The following is a 19,327-nucleotide window of genomic DNA, read 5'->3' on the forward strand; positions in this document are numbered from 1 at the left end:
CTTGGAAGTTAGCTCTTCAGCACTGGGAGCCCCCTCTGCAAGCTGGTGTCTTGCCTGCCTTAGGGCCCCCATATCCCTCCTGGACCTCAGTGCCCTTTTACCTTGGGGTGCTGCCCCCTAGCTGTACCCCCACACTCTGGGTCTCCCCTCCCAGGGGAACCCCCAACCCTCTAAACCCACCTTGCCTCAGTGGCTACTGCCAGTCATCATCTAGCCCCTGCTCACTGGGGCAGACTGCAGTCTGTAATGGCTACTCATCATTGGCGAGGGGGTAGGACCTGCTGCCTTTGCCTATCCCCAGGCTGCCCCTCTGCCTCCCCAGTACCTTTCTTAGGCCTTCAACAAGGCCTCAGCCTGGGGATTTAACCAGGCTGCTGCTCCCCAGCTCCCTTTGCCCTTCCCCAGCACTGCTCCACTTCAGGTACATTGCTCCCAGGCAGCTAGCCCTTCTCTCTCCAGGGCTAGAGTGACACTCCTCTCACTTCTGGCCCCAAGCCCTCTTATAAGGGCCAGCTGGACCCTGATTGAGCTGGCCACAGCTGTGGCTGCTTCCCGAATCAGCCTAGCCCAGCTACAGCCCTCTCCAGGGATGCTTTTAACCCCTGTTTTACTGGAGTGGGGCAGTTGCCCCATTACAGGGCCTAAAAGAAAACTATTCCACTGCATAGGAAAGATAGGAAGTATAGCCAGAGACCATGCTGGCTTAACCAGGAGATCCTCAATGATCTAAAAATCAAAAAATTGTTGTACGTAAAGTGGAAACTAGGTCAAATTACGAAAAAGGATGAACATAAATAACACAAGTCTGTAGGGACAAAACGAGAAAGGCCAAGGAAAAAAACAGATCATAGCTAGAGACATAAAGGGTGACAAGAAAACATTCTACAAATACGTTAGAAGCAAAAGGAAGATCAAGGACAGGGTAGGCCCATTACTCAATGAAGAGGGAAAAAACAATAACCGAAAATGTGGAAATGGCAGAGGTGCTTAATGACTTTTTTGTTTCAGTGTTCAAGAAGAGGGTTAGTGGTAATTGGACATCTAGCATACTGAATGCCAGTGAAAATGAGGTGAGATCCGAGGATAAAATAGGAAAAGAACAAGTAAAAAATTATTTAGACCAATTAGATGTCTTCAGGTCACCAGGGCCTGATGAAATGCATCCTAGAATACTCAAGAAGCTGACTGAGGAGATATCTGAGCCATTCGTGATTATCTTTGAAAAGTCATGGAAAACGGGAGACATTCCAGAAGACTGGAAAAGGGCATCTAAAAAAAGGGAAATAAGGACAACCTGGGGAAATACAGACCAGTCAGCTTAACTTCTGTACCTGGAAAGATAATGGAGCAAATAATTAAGCTCTAAATTTGCAAACATCTGGAAGATAATAAAGTGATAAGTAATAGTCAGCATTGATTTGTCAAGAACAAATCGTGTCAAACCAACCTGATAGCTTTCTTTGACAGGGTAACGAGCCTTGTGGATGGGGAGAAGCTGTAGATGTGGTATATGTTGACGGTAGTAAGGCTTTTGATGCAGTCTCACCTGACCTTCCCATAAACAAACTAGGGAAAGACAACTTAGATGGAGCTACTATAAGATGCGTGCAAAACTGGTGGAAAACCATTTCCAGAGAGTAGCTATCAATGGCTAACTTCCTGTCAGGGTGGTTAAGCACTGAAATAAATTGCCTGAGGGGTTCCGGAATCTCCATCAGTGGAGATTTTTAAGAGAAGGTTAGACAAACACCTGTCCGGGATGATCTAGATAATGCTTAGTCATGCCATGAGTGCAGGGGACTGGATTAGATCAGTGGTTCTCAGCGGGGGAGTCAGTGAGCCCTTTCCGGGGGGCCGTGGAGCCCCACGGCTGAAACCTGGAGCCCCAGTGCTGAAGCCTGGGGGCCCCCCCTTCCTCCTAAGCCAGGAGCAGTGCGGGTCTGAAGCCAGTGGGCCCCCTGCTCTAGTTAGGAGCGGCGCGGGGCTGAAGCCCGCGGTGCCCTCCCCATCCCCCCCAAGCCAGGAGTGGCACAGCCAGAAGCTAGGTGGGGCTGAAGCCGGCAGGGTCCCCACATCCCCTCCAAGCCAGGAGCAACGTGGTGCTCGAGCCGGCAAACCTCCCCTCCCCCACAAGCCAGGAGCAGCAGGGAGGCTGAAGCCGGGAGTCCCAGTGACTTGCCCCTGAAGCTGGGCATTGCACTGGAAGCCCCCCTGCCTGCATACAGCCCATAGCTACCCCCTGCCTGCACCCTGAGCTACCCCCTGCCCATACACAGCCCTTAGCTATCCCCTCCCTGTACCCTGAGCTACTCCCCTCATTTCACACAGCCCCTAACTAACCTCCTGCCCGCACCTGAGTGGTTTTAAAACTTTTTGAACTGAGTCCCCCCTTTCAGTTACATTTTTGGTTGCATCCCCCCAGAGCCCAGACAAGCTGGGTGCCCTCCTGAGCGAGTCAGGGGGTGGAGATGGCACATCCTCCCTGGACCCTGCTGTGTGGAGCTGGGATGAGCCATGCCAGGCCTTCCTTACCCCCCCGCCACCAAAAAAAAATTGAAGTAAAACTATGCCTATGCCCAAGTGTGTCCCCCTGGCCTGGAGCCCACGCTTACCCCCTGCCGGGCCCTCTTGTTTTTATAGGATGTTGAATGGGGCCACAGCAAGAAAAAGGTTGAGAACCCCTGGATTTGATGATCTTTCAAGGTCCCTTCCAGTCCTATGATTCTATGTGGAAAGGAACAATTGAAACCGGGTGACATGGGCAAATCCACTGAGCAGCTGGGCTGACAGATAGAGTACGGCAACTGCGTGGCATGTGGCAATGAAGAGAAGAGATTCCCCCGTGGGACAGTAGAGGGAGCCACTGCCCAATCCAGCTACACTCACAGCCCCACTGCCGAGAAGGGACACAGAGAGGGAGTGTCACGGGTTGGGGTCACTACAGAGAGTTTGGGCCATCAGTGTTGTTACTGGGGATTTCTAACCCTACATATTTCGGTCTGTTTGTGTGTATGTGTGTATAGTTATCTAATTTCCCTTGTAACTGTGGAAAATCCAGTCTTTGGGTTGGGGTTGAACTGCTTCACCTGGGGGTTGCTCCATTGACTCCACAGCTGGCCCTGCCTATCCCACCACAGCGGTTACTAACTTGTGCCGCATTGGGTCTCCACCCCCCCACCCCCTCCCCAAGTGAGAGCTCAGGGCTCCATGAAATGTTCTCACTGTTTAAATGAGAAAACAAAGCCCATTTTTCATGAGGTCAGTCGTTCTTATCAGCATCAGGCCTCTCAGAAGGGCTCATTTAAATGTTAAGGGGTCCTGTATTGCTTGGGATCTTGGGTTTGTACTTTGGAAGCATCACATCTCCTGAAATGTTTGCTGACCTCACCCACTATCCTTCCTCTCAGGGCTAAATAAAACAAAAAGTTTCAAGGCAACATTTCAAAATAAATAAGCCACCACAAAAAAGTCTGTTCCCAAGTTTATTTTGTTTAACTGTAAATGGTTTTCTGTTGTTTCTTATGCGTGATTACATTAAAACAAGAATACTAATTTCTTAATGCACAATAGGGAGAGTAAATGACAGTCATGCTCTAAATATAGCAGTTTAATTGTCTTCAACGGATTCTTATTTGGGGGGGAGAGACTCAGTTTAAACACTCAACATACATGCCAATCATTTATCTGTGTTTACAGCCTATTCTAAAGTAATTACTTCCTACTATGTAATACTCAGGTCCTGAATCTGCCCTTGTCTTGAATAAAGAAAGTTTCACTGATGTAACTTAGGCTATGTCTACACTGTCAGATGTACAGCTCCAGGAGCTGCAGTGCCCCTCAGAGAGCGCTGCAGGGAAAGCGCTGCTGTGTGTTCACAATGCCAGCACAACGGCAGCTCTTGCAACAGCCACAGAGCAGTGCATTGTGGTAGCTATCCCAGCATGCAAGTGGCTGCAACATGCTTTTCAAATGGGGTGGTGTTGGGTGGAGTGTGACAGGGAGTGTGTTGTGTGTATGTGGGGGGAGAGAGAGTGGGTTTGGGGGGGGATGAGAGCATGTCAGCATGCTGTCTTGTAAGTTCAGACAGCAGCAGACTCCCCTCTCCCTGCCTCTCAAGCAACATTCCACAGTAATGGTTTGCTTTGTCCCAGAGCAGATAAGCATTCCAGCTGTCAGAAACGGCGCTTTGAAAGGACATATCCGCATTCCTACAGCCGATTCCAAACAATGACAAGAGTGGCCACTTGACTTAAGGGGATTAGGGGACGTTTCTGGAGGCGGATCAGAGCGCAGTAATGCAACACCTCGTTCACACTGACGCTGGGGCGTTTCAGCCGAGATGCACCAAGCATTATGCTTCTGGTGGAGGTGGATTTCCAGGGGCACTCCCGCTACAAAGTCCAGGTGCTCTACGTGCCTTGACAGTGTGGATGGGTCATGAGTTAGGGTGCCCGGGGTTGCTTTTAATGCACTCTAACTCACAAGTGTAGCCAAGTCCTTAGTGATTTTCAGCTATTAGGCTGGGCAGAAATGCTGTCCTGCCACAAGTAATTGTCAGCTCTTTTGAGCACTTAAAATAACAAAAGGCCCTATCTCCTGAACAGTGGGGAGAAACAGGTTAAACCAGACCAGGGACCCTTAGGGAGAGTTCACTCCTCCTGGCAGAGATACCTCTCCTCACCCCTCTTACTTTCGCAGGAGTCAGGCATTCAAGCACCTGGCTTAATGAGTACTTTCAGCTGAGGGTGACCCCTCATTTGAGACAGGTTAAGCACAGTTCTGCTCCCCTTTACTTATACAATAAATGCAACAACACTGACAACAACATTTCACTACCCCTTCATTCAGTACTAAAGTGATCTGTAACCCAACACAAGTCAATATTGATCACTTTGAGCAACACCTCTATATCTGCTGGATATCTAGGCAGAGTAGGTGAGTTCATGTAAATACAATTTCCTCCTAAAGTCTCTCCCGCTCCCAGCTAGCTGTCATGGGAGAACTCATTCGGACCCTGTTTACATAGTTGTGTTAGGAAGAAGCTTCTCCTCTAAAAACGTTTCTATACAATTTCCATTAGATGGTTTCTTGCACCTCCCACTGAGACATCTTGTAATGGCCACTGTCAGAGACAGGATGGATCACTGGTTTGATCCAGTACAGCAGGGAGATGAGATACCGAGCTAGATGGCCTTTAGGTCTGATCCAATACAGCAAGGATGTGGGATACTAGGCTATATGGGTGATTGGTCTGATCCAGTACTGCAGAGAGGTGGGGATACCAGGCTAGATGGGCTGTTATTCTGGTTCAGCAAGGACACAGGGATACATGGACTATCAGTTTGCTTTGGTATGGCTGTTCCTGTGCAGCAGCCTTGCACTAACTGGAAGAAGTGACCTGCAATTGATTTTTTTTTTTTTAGTTTTCAATTTAAAAAACGGTATAGGCTGTCAGATTGGTTCATATTCCATTTTTTAAAATTAAGGGTTTTGTTTTGTTGAAGTGTATCCTATTTAAAGAGACTCTTGGCATGTCTATTATTTCATGTAAAACACTTCCTTTAGGCTCTTCAGCGCCTGCTCTTTAGTTAGATTTTTCCAGTCTCCTGGAAGATCTGCTGCTTTAGCACCATACGCTCTAGCTAACTGGTCACTGAATGATTTGAAAACAAATTTCCTGAAATCAGAAGCATCAATATTGGGACCAGGCTGAATGTGCCAGTCTGGGTAGTAATGGCGGTAATCTTTGAAGGGATGAAATTTCCCATCTGCGGCTGCAGTTTGGAATTCACGATTGGAAACCACATCAGAGGAGCATATGGAATGCTCAAGCTTTTGTGAATCACAATCCCTGAAGTTCCCTAACCCTTTGGGTCGATGGACTGATACAAAATGCTCTTTATGGTCAGTGCCTCCTGCTTCACAGGGGGCTTCACAGAACGGACACTGCTTCCCACAGCCAAACACTCGCTTGAAGATCTCATCCTGGGGTTTCACTGGCAGGCTGGAGAGTTTGGTCTCAAGTTCCAAATGATTAAACTGGGTTAAGATTTGTTGTTCCAGCTCCAGAAGGAAGATTTCAATGTTACCAGAAAGCTGCTCAATTTTTGCTGTGGTTTTAAACTGTACTCCAACTAAGCTATTGCTGGAAATGGCCAGGTCCTGCTGCAGCTCTTTGCAAAAGCTGTCTAAAAAGGCAGAAACTGTGTTATTGTTTTTATTTATGGAGTTTTTCAGAACTCCCTTGATTTTATTTATTATTCTGGATAGAATCCCTTTCTCCAAATCCCTCAAACTTGCCTTCCCTCCATAGTGGTCTATCAGACATCTCTGTATCCAGAATTTGACAAACTCTTCATAGTTAGTTATCTATTTCACATAGTTGTCAAAGTTCATCTCTTCCAGCAGCTTCTTTAGCAAAAAGAACTGAAAGAAGCTTCGGCTGGTGTATTCAAGGGCCTGTTCACTGCTGAGAAAATTGTCAACTATTTCTAGTCCGAGCCTTTTGTTGACATAACCCACCAGGGCAGGTTTGAGACACTGATCACAGAAATTCCTCGCCCTCGTTTGGCTCTCTTTCTTTTCCAAATGGAGATCAGTAAATATGGAGAAATAATGAGGTTTCAGCTTCTCCAGATGTTGCTGAGGATCATTTTCTTTGATAAAATCTTCATGCATCTTCTGAAATGCCCAAGCTGCTTCCCCCAAACGTGAAGCTTCAGGTCAACTTCAAACAAAGGAGAAGTGTGAAGTTTCTCAATCTCCTCCTCTTTTAACCTCTTATTAACCATTTGCAGCAGTTCTCCACAATAGGTTTCATCATAGTCTGTTTTGGATTTAACTTTTTCTTCAATGTATTTCTTGCATTCAGTCATTAAAGATAGAGCAAGCTCTTCAGTTTTACAGTAACATTCCTGTGAGAAGTATTCTGCAACTGCTCTGGTCCATTTTAGGTTTAAGTATTCCTTCTTCATTGTGAAAGACTTCATTCTATAATCCAGCAGGCTTTTTGCATGTTGCAGTATCTGTCTGACAGCACCCCCTCTGTGCTTCAGATCCTTTCTCAGCTGGAGATCCATATCTTGAACAACTTGACATTTCTGTAAAGTACAGAGCGTTAACTCTGACAAGGTTTCTCGCCACATCGTTTCAAATTCTTTTTTCAGTTTCTCATGGTCTAGTTTATCTTCTCTGTTTCGGCATTCAGCCAAGAGTCTGGCAACTTCCCCTTCAATTTTCTGCTTGTACCCAGACTGGATATTGTCTATCTTGTGCTGTCCTCTTCGTATTCGAATTGCTTCCTCACAGTTACTGCTTGACTAATTTTCAAGTTCTCTTTTGACGCTATTTGTGCTCCTTTTGAAATCTTCTCTGTACTTTTCTATCAGGTTCAAATTTGGAGCTTCACCTTTAAAATACTGTTCTAAGTTATTCAAGAGCTTCTGTTCTCCCTGCTGTAGCTTCCCTGGTGCTTCCATTTTTAAGCTGTGAAAGAGATCACCCTCTAGTGTCTCTGGCAGCTGATTCTGGATAAAAGTTTCTTTTTCAGATATCCAGAGATACATCTCCTTGCGGAAACCTCATTCCCATTCAGAATACTTCACAGACAGCTGGTGATAGGCTTCAGCTACAAGGCTGTTTCTAAAGCTAAAGATGAAGTTCTCATGTTTCACTGACTTCCACAGGCTCTTCAACCATACAATAAAATCAGGAATATCCTTTCCAGCTCTTTTCCGTGAACGGTTCTCTATGAATTCAAACAGGTATTTCTTTAGCTCACACACACTCTCACTGTATCCAGTGTTTACGGGAGCCATGAGAGGGACTCCATGCCGCAAGCCAGGCATGTACCAATTGTGTTTTTCTGGGTCATACTCCATAATATCAGAAAATGCCATTTCCCTGCTTTGCTTTTCCATCCTTGCTGCAGCTTTGGTCATTTCATTCAGCTGCTCCAGGAGGTGTTTCCTGTCCCTCATGTTTTGATCATGAGCAGACACATCACTGACATTCTGGTGCACAAACTGGCAGTTTGGCTGTTTTCCTATTTCCTCCATTCTGAGAAATGCATGGACCACAATTTGCAGAACATCCTTCATTTCTGTGGCATTCTCCATGGTCATGTTAACGATGGTGATGTCACTCAGTCCAATCACCAGAGTGGCCAGCTCATTGTCATGTTGATAACTGTCTTCCAGTGCTGTTAGTTCAGGGGCCTTCAGACCTTCAGTGTCTATCACCAGGATGAAATCACAGCCAAGCAGCTCCTGAACAGCTTCTGTAACTTTAATGAGTGTCATGAACGCTCCTCGCGTACATCGATCGCCACTCACTGCAAACTGCAGGCCGAACATGGTGTTGAGAAGAGTGGATTTCCCAGTGCTCTGCACTCCCAGCACTGTTATAACCACCATTCTGGATCTACCCCCTAGTCTGATATGGAGATGAGTTAGAACATCTACTACCCAGTTCATGGGGATGTTGGAGGCATCTCCATCGATCAGCTCCACAGGAAACCCTTCCAGCATCAGGTCAGCTGCTGTGCATGGGAGATGGGAGAATTGTCTTTGGCTTTCTTCCATTTTCCCTTCTTTATCCAGGCTAAATTTCATCCATTTCAGAAAGTAATGTTTCTCCACTGGATTCAACTGTACTATTCCATTGATAGACTTAGTCAAACCATTAGTACGGTCACACTGATTCCGCTGTCTACGTATCTCTAACCATTTCTGTTTCAGTGCAGATTTATAGTCTTCAATGGCCACGTCCCCTTGCCTTTTCATTTGGCACATCTCTTTTTCCAATTGAGCCAAGTTTTTCCATGGGTCTCCTTGCAGGCTCAGCATTTCCCTTTTGTATTTTGCCCCATCTCTTATTTCTGCAGTGATTTCTTCAGTATATTTCCTCGCACACTGACATGCCTGACACTCCTCATCCACCTGGATTCCCAGGTCACGTGCCGTCACAGCCATGGCTCCCAAACTCACTGTCTTCGGAGATGAATTCACTGTGGTTCCTATGGTGGACTTCACCTTTTTCCACAAATCCTGCATTATTCATGATACTATCTTTCACCAGTACTAGTGATTTGCTCAGTTTCAACACTGAGGACAGCTTATTAAGAAATCCCAGAGTTTCTTTGGGTTTCTTATTCTTGCAGTTGAGGATGAAGTAATATTTAGAGCTGGATTTTTTCAGAGATGACAACAGCTCGTATTCTTTCTCACCGATGCTCTCGGTAACTATGAACACTGCGGAGGAGACCGCTGTTAAAAAGCTAAACTGTAGCCAGTGGGACTCAATGTCTCCATGCAAATTTGTAACTGCAATGGGTTCTGGGAAAAGATCAGAATTTTCCGTCCCCCCAGGGAAATACCAGGAAATCTCAACCAGCCCATCTGCGATTTTCTGAAGGAAGTTCCCAGACTCCATGTCCCGATGGATAAAGAAATCATGGTGCTGCTGGGAGGGGCTGAGAACCTCATTGAGGAGTTGGGACTTGGAGAAGCTGTAGCTCCCCATCCACACAAAAGAAATCGTTGGCATTTCTGTGAGCACCAGGCTCTCCTCTCTGAACCCTCTGCTCTCTGCCAGGGAGTGCGGCCTCCACTTCCTCACAATGTCCCTCATGGCCCACAGTAATAGGGTGCCCTTGGGGGTGTTGAGGGTGGGTAGCAGTAGAGGGAGGGCAAACTGGCACATGGACATTTTGGACAGGATCTCCTGCTGTAGGAAACTGAGCAAAGCAGAACAGCACAAAGAACATCAAGAGATTGCAGAGAAACTTTCATCTCAGTGTCACTAAAACAGAAACTGCCATCAGTATGCAGTTTCTCCTCATAATCATCCATTTCTTCTGCAGGAGCCTTGTGCCCAATGCTTGTATTTCTGGCCGTCCCATTCAGAGCTATGACCTTCCTCAGGAAATGCCAAGGTAAATCACCTAATGCCTCTGGAATCCTGTTCTTGATGCTTTCTGGGCAGATCTCCAAAACATCCCTCAGCCTGATCTTGATGCTTCTGTGCTTCTCCAGGTTTAATCTGGACAGAACATCTTGAAATGCTTTACTTCTTTCTGCAGAAGGAAGTTAAAACAAACCAAAATTTCAGAGTAGAAAATGGTGACTTTATATACAGTTTACTCATTCCATAGACAGCCTGATGTTTGTAATTTAAAGAAAAGCAGTACCCAGTAAGTAACAGATGACTTATACATCCTGGGTTCAATTCTTCTCTTACTTATATTGGTTTAACAAAAATGAAGCCAATGGGATTACTTCCATGCAAATAAAACATAGTTCTGGCCCACTTTGAACTCCACTAGGTTGGTTTGCATTGTTTGATCCCAATCCTTATCCTCAGCGCAGTGCAAAGTCCACTTTAAAATGGCTTAAGTGGCGAACTGAGAATTTCCTAGAAAATCTTCCTGTATAACCAGCTCTATGACATCCCAGCTCACAGCTACTGGAGGAGGGGGCATAGACTCAGGACCCTGTCTCTGTGGTGATCCCAGAAGCTGGAATGATCCCTTGGCTGCTCTAAGCTGCTGCTCAGGATCAGACTGGTGCCTGGCAGTCTGAGGATCAGGTGGCTGTGATGGTAGCCTTCACCCCTCACCCTGAGCTGTGCTGGGCATCAATGGCTCATCCGGAGGATCTGACCCTTTATTTCCCTTTCAGCAGTCAGTGCAGATTACACCTTCTGGGAAGACTTATTTTTGATTTTCTTCATATCTTCCTCCATCTCTTTGCTGGGACATGTCTTTTACAGGTGTAGCTAACAGCACTGTGGCTTTGCTTACCTCCCAGCGACCAAATCAGTCCCTTCACTCACGCTACTTTCTCTGTCCTTTTGGGGAGCTGTGAGTACTGTCATTACTAACAAAGCAAATTTACCCACACTGCAACATGGGGAGCTAATGCGAAGACACCTCCAGGCAAGTCCTGGTACGGTAATGTCTCCAGTGCAGTGTTAGGGTATTTGGACCTGATACACAATTAACCCATTTATTATGTATTATAGAGACATTATTAAGGTCACAAGAGCAAACTATTCCACTGCACAGGAAAGATAGGAAGAGTGGCAAGAGACCACCCTGGCTTAATCAGGAGATCTTCCATGATCTAAAAATAAAAATAGAGTCCAGAAAAAGTAGAAACTAGGTCAAATTACAAAGGATGAATACAAACAAATAACACAAGTATGTAGGGGCAAAATTAGAAAGACCAAGGCACAAAAGGAAATCAAACAAGCTAGAGACATAAAGGGTAACAAGAAAACATTCTACAAATACATGAGAAGCAAGAGGAAGACCAAGGACAGAGTAGGCCCATTACTCAATGAAGACAAAAAAGCAATAACAGAAAATGTGGAAATGGCAGACGTGCTTAATGACTTCTTTGTTTCGGTTTTCACCAAGAAGGTTGGTGGCAATTGGATGCCTAACATAGTGAACACCAGTGAAAATGGAGTAGGTTCAAAACAGGGAAAGAGCAAGTTGAAAATTACTTAGACAAGTGAGATGTCTTCAAGTCACTAGAGCCCAATGAAGTGCATCCTAGAATACACAAGGAGCTGACTGAGGAGATATCTGAGCCATTAGCTATTATCTTTGAAAAGTCATGGAAGACGGGTGATATTCCAGAAGACTGGAAAAGGGCACATATAGTGCCTATCTATAAAAAGGAAAATAAGGACAACCCAGGGAATTACAGACCAGTCAGCTTAACTTCTGGACCCGGAAAGATAATGGAGCAAATAATGAAGGAATCAATTTGCAAACATCTAGAAGATAATAAGGCGATATGTAATAGTCAGCATGGATTTGTCAAGAACAAATCATATCAAACTGACCCGATAGTTTTCTTTGACAGGCTGACGACTGTGTGGATGGGGGGAAGCGGTAGATGTGGTATATCGAGACTTTAATAAGGCATCTGATATAGTCTCAAATGACCTTCTCATTAAAAAACTAGGGAAATACAACCATGATGGAGCTATTATAAGGTTGGTGCATAACTGGTTGGATAACCATTCTCAGGGTAGTTATCAATGGCTCACAGTCATGCTGGAAGGGCACACCGAGTCGGCTTCTGCAAGGATCAGTTCTGGGTCTAGTTCTGATCAATATAGTCATCAATGATTTAGATAATGGCATAGAGAGGACACTTATAAAATTTGCAGACGATACCAAGGTGGGAGGAGTTGCAAGTGCTTTGGAGGATAGGATTATAATTGAAAATGAGCTGGACAAACTGGAGAAATGGTCTGAGGTAACTAGGATGAAATTCAATAAGAACAAATGCAAAGTATTCCACTTAGGAAGGAACAATCAGTTGTACATGTACAAAATGGAAAATGACTGCCTGGGAAGGATTACTGCAAAAAAGGGATCAAGAGGTCAGAGTGGACCACAAGCTAAATATGAGTTAACAGTGTAAGACTGTTGCAAAAAAAACCAAACATCATTCTGGGATGTATTAGCAGGAGTGTTGTAAGCAAGACATGCAAAGTAATTCTTCTGCTCCAGTCCATGTTGATTATGCCTCAGCTGGAGTATTGTGTCCAGTTCTGGGTGCCACATTTCAGTAAAGATGTGGACAAACTGGAAAAAGTCCAGAGAAGAGCAACAAAAATGATTCAAGATCTAGAAAGCATGACCTATGAGGGAAGATTGAAAAAATTGGGTTTGTTTAGTCTGGAAAAGAGAAGACTGAGAAGGGACATGATAACAGTTTTCAAGTACCTAAAAGGTTGTTATAAGGAGGAGGAAGAAAAATTATTTTCCTATCCTCTGGTGATTGGACAAGAAGCAATTGGCTTAAATTGCAGCAAGGGAAGTTAAGATAGGAAATTTTTCCTAATGTCCGAACTGTCAGGGTGGTTAAGCACTGGAATAAATTGCCTAGGGAGGTTGTGGAATCTCCGTCATTGGAGATTTTTATGAGCAGGTTAGACAAACACCTGTCAGGGGTCGTCTAGATGGTGCTTGGTCATGCCATGAGGGCAGGGGACTGGACTTGATGACCTCTCGAGGTCCCTTCCAGTCCTATGCTTCTATAATGAAGCACCAGCTCTGCTTTAGTTTAGATTGAGAAGCCCTTTCTACTTAAATGTTAATTCTTCTAAGTACTGTAAGATCTGTATGCTTACTTGGACTGTCTTGAAATTTGTTGTCTCATGGGGGAACAGGATAGGGTTAGTGACCCAAATTTCGGGGTCATTTGAGCAAGGAGTTCCCTCGACACAGCTCGTCAAAAACACAGCATTTTGCAAAATCAGCAGTCTTATAATGGAGGGAATTGTGCACCACAGAGCTCAACATCCCCTACTTGATCTCAGTCACTCATCGTTTATTTCAGCCAGTGTGTGGCACTCACTGCCCGTTTGAGGAAGCAATACTGAAAACATCTATTAAAGGAAACCTTTGGCTTTCTAGAACACTGCGTGCAAACACTCATGAGCCAAAGAGATTGAAACGTGCATGTGCTGTGAGCCTAGGCAAGAGTCTTTCCAGACAGTCCACTCTCACAGTAGCTGGATGGCTCAAGTACATTTGAGCCCTACTCTACTCCACAGTATTAACAACCTTCCTCAGAATACCATCCTTGCCACCATGGATGTCACTTTCCTATACACCAATATCCCTCACAATGACAGGATAGCTGCCTGCCCGAAATATTTAAAAGACAATGGACAACCATCAATTATCCATCCCAAACACATAGCCAAACTCATCCAGTTCATCCTCGCCTGTCATAGATTTACCTTCAACAATAAACATTTTGTCCAAAGCATGAGAACAGCCAGGGGTACTAGGATGGCTCCCCAATATGCTAACCTCTTCATGGGTCATCCTGAAGAAGAATTTCTGGAGAAGTGCATCATGAAACCAGTGATATACCTGAGAAATTTTCATCCTATGGGAAGACAGCTTAAACTCCCTCAGACTTCCACCACAACTTCAACAACCACCACCCATCCATTAAACTCTCTCTGGAGCTTTCCCACACTAGAATCAACTTCTGGACACCACAATCAGCTTCAACAATGGAACCCTACAGACAACCATATACAAGAAACCCATGGATCACCACACCTACCTTCATAGATCTAGTAACCACCCCAACCATACCAAGAAATATGTTATTAACAGCCAGGCACTCAGATACCACAGAATGTGCTCTGAGGAGAAAGTAAGTGATATATACCTTAATGAAGGGATAGCTTATTTTTGTCAAGGTCCAAATTTCTTGGTCAAGGTACAGTCAAGGTCCAGATTCCAAGAAAAAAAAATTGAGAAACCCATAATGATAATAAACAAATAAAAACATTGTGGGGTCCATTCAAAAGCATCTCGCAGTCCGGATTTGGCCCATGGTCCACCTATTGACTATTCCTGGCTTAACACACTTGTTGTCGATATTGTGAAGGCCAAAACTATAACCGTGGTCAAAAAAGACCTAGGTAAATTGATGGAAGATAGGTCCATCAATGACTATTAGCCAGGATGGGCAGGGATGGTGTCCCTAGCCTCTCTTTGACAGAAGTTGGGAATGGGTGACAGGGGATGGATCACTTGATGATTACCTTTTTGATTCATTCCTTCTGAAGCACCTGACATTGGCCTCTGTCAGAAGACAGAACACTGAGCTAGATGGACTTTGGTCTGACCCAGTATGGCCACCCAGTATGGTCACTTAAAACCACCTTCACCAAACAAGGACACTTCATCAGAGAAGTAGATTGCATCATGCAACAGGCCACCCAAATACCCCAGGAGAACCTGCTTCAATACAGAAATAAACCCCCTTCTGACTGCATACCCCTATTTGTCACCTACCACCCCACACTGGAACCCATACAGTAAAGCTAGTGTAACCAACAATGGGTGTAAACAACTACACCCCATACGCGATGGGTACCCCATCATGAAAGAAATATTGCAAGAATCATCTCTTCTGGTCTTCGAACAATCTCTTCAAACTCATTGTTGCCCTGGTTTGAGGGATGTGTATACCCCATTATGTGATCAAACTAATTGCAACCATATTATGTGCATTCTGCCAATAGGAATTAATGAAATAGAACACCACATAGTTAAGGGTTAATTTGGAGAGAGGCTTTTAGAAGCGAGGTCATATCTAGCTGATAGTTTTTGCTAATCAGAATGGGAGGAGGGGACAGACAAGTAAACAACTGAGACTGAAAACCTTGGTGGTTGGAAAACTTTGAATCTAGGCACCTCTGATATGAAAAGTTGACTGAAAGTTAGAAAAGAGATGATCCAGTTGGGGTCATTATGACCTATGTGTTTTGTAGAAGTTAGTTCTAAAAGATTAGCTAATAGAGTATATTGTGCAGCAGTCCTCTGAAGCCATCTTGAGACACTTTTTTCTGACACCCTTTCTCCCTGGTGGGTGAGCAACTGGTCACTGCAAACTTGCTGTTAATTACTCAATACCATTCCAGATCTTAGGAAAAATATCTGGGATGTTCTAAACCTATTGCTTATGTCTCTGTGTGGTTAAATCTAATAAACTGCAGTGTTAGATAAGAGCATACTTACTTGCATTTAATCCTTGATCAGACAGAAGTGCTGTGTTCCTATTGATTGATTCCTGACACTACATGGAGTGAAATAGTTAAGTTGCCCCTGCTGTGGGTTCTGAAAACCCCAGGTAACACTCGTCATCAAGAGGAAGCTCCCCACAGACCAGGACACACCCACTCAAAGCAGCACCAGACTCTGCCAGAACTATAGATGCAAAACTTGCAGACATATCTCCATTACTATAATGATCAACATTCCACACAAAACACCTTTCAAGATCCCAGGATCTTATACATGCCTATCACATGTAGCACACTTCATCCAGTGCACTAAATGCCTGAATAATGATTATATGGATGAAACAGATAATCATTATAAACTCAAATGAATATACACAGGAAAATGATAAAAGACAAAAACACCCTATCACCTGTGGGTGAACACTTTTCATAAAGTAATCTGAAAACATCTATTAATGGAGTTTCATAGATTCATAGATTCATAGATATTTAGGTCAGAAGGGACCATTATGATCATCTAGTCTGACCTCCTGCACAATGCAGGCCACAGAATTTCACCCACCAGTCCTAAAAAAGACCTCACACCTATATCTGTGCTATTGAAGTCCTCAAATTGTAGTTTGAAGACCTCAAGGAGCAGAGATCCTCCAGCAAGTGACCCGTGCCCCATGCAACAGAGGAAGGCGAAAAACCTCCAGGGCCTTCCAATCTGCCCTGGAGGAAAATTCCTTCCCGACCCCAAATATGGCGATCAGCTAAACCCTGAGCATATGGGCAAGATTCATCAAGTTAACACCCTTAAGAGTAAATCTGACCGATCAGACCCAATCCTCAAAGGCAACTTGCACAGCATTTTCAAAAGAAGAACCAGGGAGCTTACATTCATTACTCTGCTGGACACCAAATCATGGATTATGGACATCATGGATTGAACAGAGACACTAGATTTATGGTTTATTAAAACAATCTGTAATCCACTAACCCCTTCTTTTTTTCCTATTTGCAGCGGTGCTAATGGCCCATTCTACTTTGAATGGTCCCTTACAATATGTGCTAACTAATTATGCTAAATAATCTGTTCCATCTTGCATTTTGCTCTGACATTGGGAGTAATGTTCCCAGACCTGAAGAAGAGCTCTTTGTGGCTCAAAAGCTTGTCACTCTCACCAACAGAAGTTGGTCTAAGAAAAGATATTACCTCACCCACATTGGCTTTCCAATATCCTGGGATCTACCCAGCTATAACTACGCTGCAGACAACCCTATGCTTGTCCGAAATCTGAGAATAATCTCTAGGAATATTGACAGGTTTCAGAGTAGCAGCCGTGTTAGTCTGTATTCACAAAAAGAAAAGGAGTCCTTCTGGCACCTTAGAGACTAACCAATTTATTTGAGCGTAAGCTTTCGTGAGCTACAGCTCACTTCATTGGATGCATTCAGTGGAAAATACAGTGAGGAGATTTATGTACACACAGAACATGAAAAAATGGGTGTTATCATACACACTCACTTAAGATGAGCTATTCAAGTTGCAGTGGGGGAGGTTTAGATTGGATATTAGGAAAAACTTTTTCACTAAGAGGGTGGTGAAACACTGGAATGCGTTACCTAGGGAGGTGGCAGAATCTCCTTCCTTAGAGGTTTTTAAGGTCAGGCTTGACAAAGCCCTGGCTGGGATGATTTAACTGGGAATTGGTCCTGCTTTGAGCAGGGGGTTGGAATAGATGACCTTCTGGGGTCCCTTCCAACCCTGATATTCTATGATTCTATGATTACCAGTAGGAGAGTGGGGGCGGGGGGTGGGGGGAAGAAAACCTTTCTTGATAACTTCTGGAAATGGCCCACCTTGCTTATCACTACAAAAGGTTTTCTCCCGTGCCCCCCCACCCCCCCGGTGGTAATTATTATTTTCTGTGGGTATCTGCAGCTGTTCTTGTGACACAGTGCCCTCTGGTGGGCAAAAGGTGGAATGCAGCAACATTTTGGCAGAAGCTTTTTTTTTCTACACAAAAAATTAAAGATAGGCATGGCTCATTAATTATGCATGCCTACAGTAGTACAGAATTCCTCCAGGAGTAACGTTTGGCGAAAACCTGATTTCAGAACAGCTGTTCCTTTGTAGAAGATTTTCTTCTTTGATGAAACACAAATGCCTCATGATTAAAAAAATCCCATTCCCCATGCACCAAGTGAACACTCCAAGGGTTGAAATGCAGGACTATTGAAGTTCAAAATCTTGGTCTTTATCTTCAAGGTGCTCAATGGCCTTGGCCTAGTGTATCTAAAAAATCAACTAACGCTACAGGACAAAGACTGTGGTCAACATTTACTCTTGTCTGCCACAATGAAATGGAATTCTTTACAAGGTAAAGCTCGTCTAGGTAGGAGACAGAGTTTCCTTGAAAAGGTGACCAATAATTTAAATCTGATTGAATATCAGATTAGGAGTGAGCAGAGGGATTCAAAGAGGAAAGTGATGGGTTCAAATCAACAGGTAGAGAACGTGCTTTTAGCAGCTCAACCTCAATACATTATTTCTTTTAAAAAATGCTTATGGATACACTGGACACAGAAATATTTTGGATTGCTTTTTCCCAAAATTGGCATTTCTGAATTGTTTGGGATATATACTCAATGTGTGTCCACCTCAGATACCCATCCTACCTGACCTTCAATGAAATTGAGGAGTTCAACATTAAAAATTAAACGTTGTTTTAAAACTATTTTAAATAATTGTGGCACCTTAGAGACTAACAAATTTATTTATATGCTCAAATAAATTGGTTAGTCTCTAAGGTGCCACAAGTCCTCCTTTTCTTTTTGAGAATACAGACTAACACGGCTGCTACTCTGAAACCTATTTTACATACATTATTCTTCCTCTATAATGTGGTCATGGCCTTTCCAGTGTGCAGTAAATCAGTTACTGAAATTGCGAACTGATGGTAGTTGGCTTATTTAGGCACATAATGGTACCTTTCCTCAGTCCTCAAGTCCATGCAGTTCCATCCCCCCTCTTGAGTCACATGAGCTTGGGGAGGAGAGAAACTATGGAGACAACCCAGAAACTCAGCTGAGGGGGACTGGGGCATGCAGCTCTAACGAGGACCTGCAGATTCTGATGGTGTCATCAATCACACGTTCATAGAATCATAGAATCATAGAATATCAGGGTTGGAAGGGACCTCAGGAGGTCATCTAGTCCAACCCCCTGCTCAAAACAGGACCAATCCCCAATTAAATCATCCCAGCCAGGGCTTTGTCAAGCCTGACCGTGAAAACTTCTAAGGAAGGAGATTCTACCACCTCCAAAGGGAACGCATTCCAGTGTTTCACCACCCTCCGAGTGAAAAAGTTTTTCCTAATATCCAACCTAAACCTCCCCCACTGCAACTTGAGACCATTACTCCTTGTCCTGTCCTCTTCTACCACTGAGAATAGTCTAGAACCATCCTCTCTGGAACCACCTCTCAGGTAGTTGAAAGCAGCTATCAAATCCCCCCTCATTCTTCTCTTCCGCAGACTAAACAATCCCAGTTCCCTCAGCCTCTCCTCATAAGTCATGTGTTCCAGACTCCTAATCATTTTTGTTGCCCTTCGCTGGACTCTCTCCAATTTATCCACATCCTTCTTGTAGTGTGGGGCCCAAAACTGGACACAGTACTTCAGATGAGGCCTCACCAATGTCAAATAGAGGGGGACGATCACGTCCCTCGATCTGCTTGCTATGCCCCTACTTATACATCCCAAAATG

At 44.3% G+C, this 19,327-nt stretch overlaps 1 pseudogene; it reads right to left on the bottom strand.

Moving 5' to 3' along the window:
• Nucleotides 1–5,538: 5,538 nt before the first annotated feature.
• Nucleotides 5,539–19,327, bottom strand: part of LOC140912874 (up-regulator of cell proliferation pseudogene) — a 75,082-nt pseudogene continuing 61,293 nt past the window's right edge.

This window comes from Lepidochelys kempii, chromosome 6 (assembly GCF_965140285.1).
Source record: "Lepidochelys kempii isolate rLepKem1 chromosome 6, rLepKem1.hap1, whole genome shotgun sequence".
Classification (NCBI taxonomy): Eukaryota; Metazoa; Chordata; order Testudines; family Cheloniidae; genus Lepidochelys; species Lepidochelys kempii.